The following is a 3,526-nucleotide window of genomic DNA, read 5'->3' on the forward strand; positions in this document are numbered from 1 at the left end:
TGCTCCCGTATTGTCTGGCGTCTTCGCGTGGTCGAGCTAAAGGTCCTGTGTGGTCTCTGCTGCCGCCATGCTGACTACACCCCGATGGGGTGCGAGATACCGATGGAATTGGAGTCACTCTATCGAGTAGTTCATAAGCGTGTTCCGCCAATTGAGCTATCAGAGTACTGTACTTGTCTTGAGGCATAGCACGAGTAATGAGGTCGATGGAGGCAATAGTGGCGAGTGGCGTATTGTGTTGCCGCATTTGCACTGCTTCGAATGCTCTTTCGAGGTTCATAATTAGGAAATGGGCGGCTAGTTGAAGACATTGTTCTGCTCTCTACGCATTTCTTGCCCTCCGTCGAGTCCTTTGACTTTCAGTTTCTTCAACAATGTTGGCAGATAATTCATCTTGTGACACATCATCTGGGTGATGCTCTCGTCGGGGGGTTCTTGGGTGATGTTGTTCACCTTCTTTCCCGTTTGTAATTAAAGAGAAAAGTTCTCTTTCTGGAGTATAACTGTCAGAGCTTGAGGTAATGACTTCTGTAGAGCCATCTTCTTCATAGATTGGTGACAGGGGTGTTCCCTCTTGGTATGGTAGGATCTCAAGGTTGGCGATCATCCGTGACTCGTCATTCTAGTCAAGGAACGATGGCTTCATGCCTGGCCAGTAGACGAATCTGCCTTGGGGAGTTGAAGTAATCACCAGACCCTGCTGCGGACCTGATAAAGGGATTTCTTTGATGGAATTCGAGTAGAAGTCAAGGTTGTGGTCTTCAATCGTCTCCAATCCGAATTGTGACTTGGAGAGAGTTGCTTGATAAACCAAAGCCGCGTCTTGGAGTCCAAATGGGAATTGACTCAGAGTTTGATTCAGTCCACATGATGACTTGTTTGCCTGCTCGTGGGAGCCAGTCCGAGTTGTTGTAGAGTCCAAGTTGTAATCGAGCTCGTTGTTGGTCAGATTGAAAATTTTGCTGAATTTCTCGATGAAATCCTCCGTAGCTTGTCGACGAAGAGTGACGTCGAGTTGCTTCTTCTTCGGGGCCTCTGCGATGTAGTGGTGGAAACCTCTAGCGCCATTGGCGATGAAGACCCAGGAGCCAAAAACGAACGTCGCGCTAGCTTCGAACGCGATCGTAGGCTTGATGATGATTTGAGCCATTGAACTCGCCTGGAGAATTTTAGCGACTTCCCCTACCTGGCGCGCCAGCTGTCGGTGTTTTAATCCGGCAACCTACCAAGGGAATCCCCAAGGTAGAGTTTTGGTTGGTGGGTATCATCGAAATTAGGAGCTCGATAATGTACGTAGATACGCGATTTATATAGGTTCGGGTCGCTAGATCACGTAATACCCTACATCATATGTGTCGTTTTGCTTGTATTGGGTTGAAATTGTTTGGAGGGGGTCCCTGCCCGCCCTTATATTTCGAGGAAGCAGGGTTACAGGGTAGTTGTTTTACAAGAGTACTAGTTGGATACGACTATAGAGTTCTACTCTAACTTAGAGGAGTAGTTTCCTTGTTTATGACTTGTCTCCTGGTAGTTCATGTAGACTACACCACCCTGTACCGTAGTCTCCATGTCCTGATATGTTTTGGTATACTTCTCCTTGTATGGATCCGTACAAACCTTTAGGTGGGTCCATGGATGTATGCCCGACAGTATCCATTCTTGATCCTTCTATTTCCATCATGCCTCCTATACATGCGCCACCTACACCACCACCTTCATATGCGCCGCCTACACCTCCTCCATCACCTTCCCATACGCCACCTACACCGCCACCACCTCCACCTCGTCCTTTTTCAAAACAACCTATCACACATTTTTTCAGTAGTCGTCGTCCAAAAACCTCCCACCGAACATCCTTCTACTTCTTTCACCTTGGCCAGTCCTGATGTGCCCGTTGTTGATAGTCCTAATAATAATATTGATGAGTCACATATTGTTTCTAATGAGACAGAGGCTGGTCCATGATATAATCTACGAGATCGTAGTACTATTCGTCCTGAAGACAAGTATGGTTTTCCCTATGTGACTGCTGCTGTTGTTGAGCCAGTCACTTATCATGAAGCTGCTAGTATTCCAGAGTGGCAGCTTGCAATGTCTCAGGAGCTCGCTGCCCTTGATCGTACAAGAACTTGGGATCTTGTTCTATTACCATCCCATGCTATGCCTATCACATCTAAGCGGGTCTTCAAAATTAAGACCAAGTCAGATGGTTCCATCGAGAGATATAAAGCTCGTCTTGTTGCAAGAGGTTTTCAACAGACTCAAAGACAAGATTATGATGAGACATTTGCTCCAATTGCTCATATGACTACTGTTCGGACTTTGATTGCAGTGGCTGCCACTTCTTCATGGACTATCTCTCAGATGGATGTTAAGAATGCTTTTCTTCATGGTGATTTGCATGAGGAAGTTCATATGCAACCACCCCCAGGTGTTGATGCTCCTTTAGCATATGTCTGTCGTCTTCGCCATGCTTTATATGGTCTTAAGCAGGCTCCGCGTGCCTAGTTTGAGCATTTTGTCTCTGTGATACATGCTGCTGGTTTTACACCTAGTGCTCATGATCCTGCCTTATTTATTCATCTCTCTCCACCCGGCCGTACTTTGCTTCTTCTATACGTCGACGATATGTTGATTACGGGTGATGATACGGAACACATTTCTGTTTTGAAAAAGCAACTTGGTGAGCAATTTCAGATGTCAGATATGGGTCCTCTGAGTTATTTCTTGGGGATTAAGGTTCAGCACTCCAAAGAGATACTTTCTCTCTCAGTCTAAATACATAGAGGATCTTCTTGGTCGTTCAAGCATTAGTGATAATCGGACGGCTGCCACACCTATGGATCTACGCCTGCACCTTCGTCCTACTGATGGTACACCTCTTGAGGATCCCTCTCAATATCGGCATATTGTGGGCAGTCTTTTTTTATCTTTGTTGACGCCAGATTTCGTCACTAGTAAAATCGGCGCCAAGAAGAGAGGAATTCGGTGAAGCACAGTCGGGAATCGGCCAAATGGTGCGGAATCGGTCGGTGACTTTTGTCTCGCTTTAGGACGAATGCGCCAGAGTCCCAATCGGTAGTATTTTGCCGATAAGGAATCGGCCGATTAGGAGGGAGGATTAATTGGGCCTGTATGGGCTTAGAGAGGGATGGAAGGATAAGGTGGAGGTCAGCCCACGAAGCGTGGAGTAACTAACCTAGCACGAATTGTGCTTGTAAATATTCATTTTCTGTTTGAATTAGAGATAGGATTCTAGTCGGTTAAGGAATTATCTGTACGGGACTATAAATAGCTACCTTTGTAAATCTGTAATCATCAACCAATCAATACAACAAGCTACTTTTTCTTCGTACTTACTTTCGAGCAGGCGACTTCGCCATTACTTTTCTCTTGTCCACGAGTTCGTACGGGTTGGCAGGGCTGCATCATCTTGATCTCCGGCCGATTCTGTAAGTTCCGTTTATCGAGTAATATCTAAGCTTTAACTTCGGGCGTATCGCTGTTGTTTCGTTTAGATTTATTC

The sequence above is a fragment of the Setaria italica genome, chromosome I (genome assembly GCF_000263155.2).
Source record: "Setaria italica strain Yugu1 chromosome I, Setaria_italica_v2.0, whole genome shotgun sequence".
Classification (NCBI taxonomy): Eukaryota; Viridiplantae; Streptophyta; class Magnoliopsida; order Poales; family Poaceae; genus Setaria; species Setaria italica.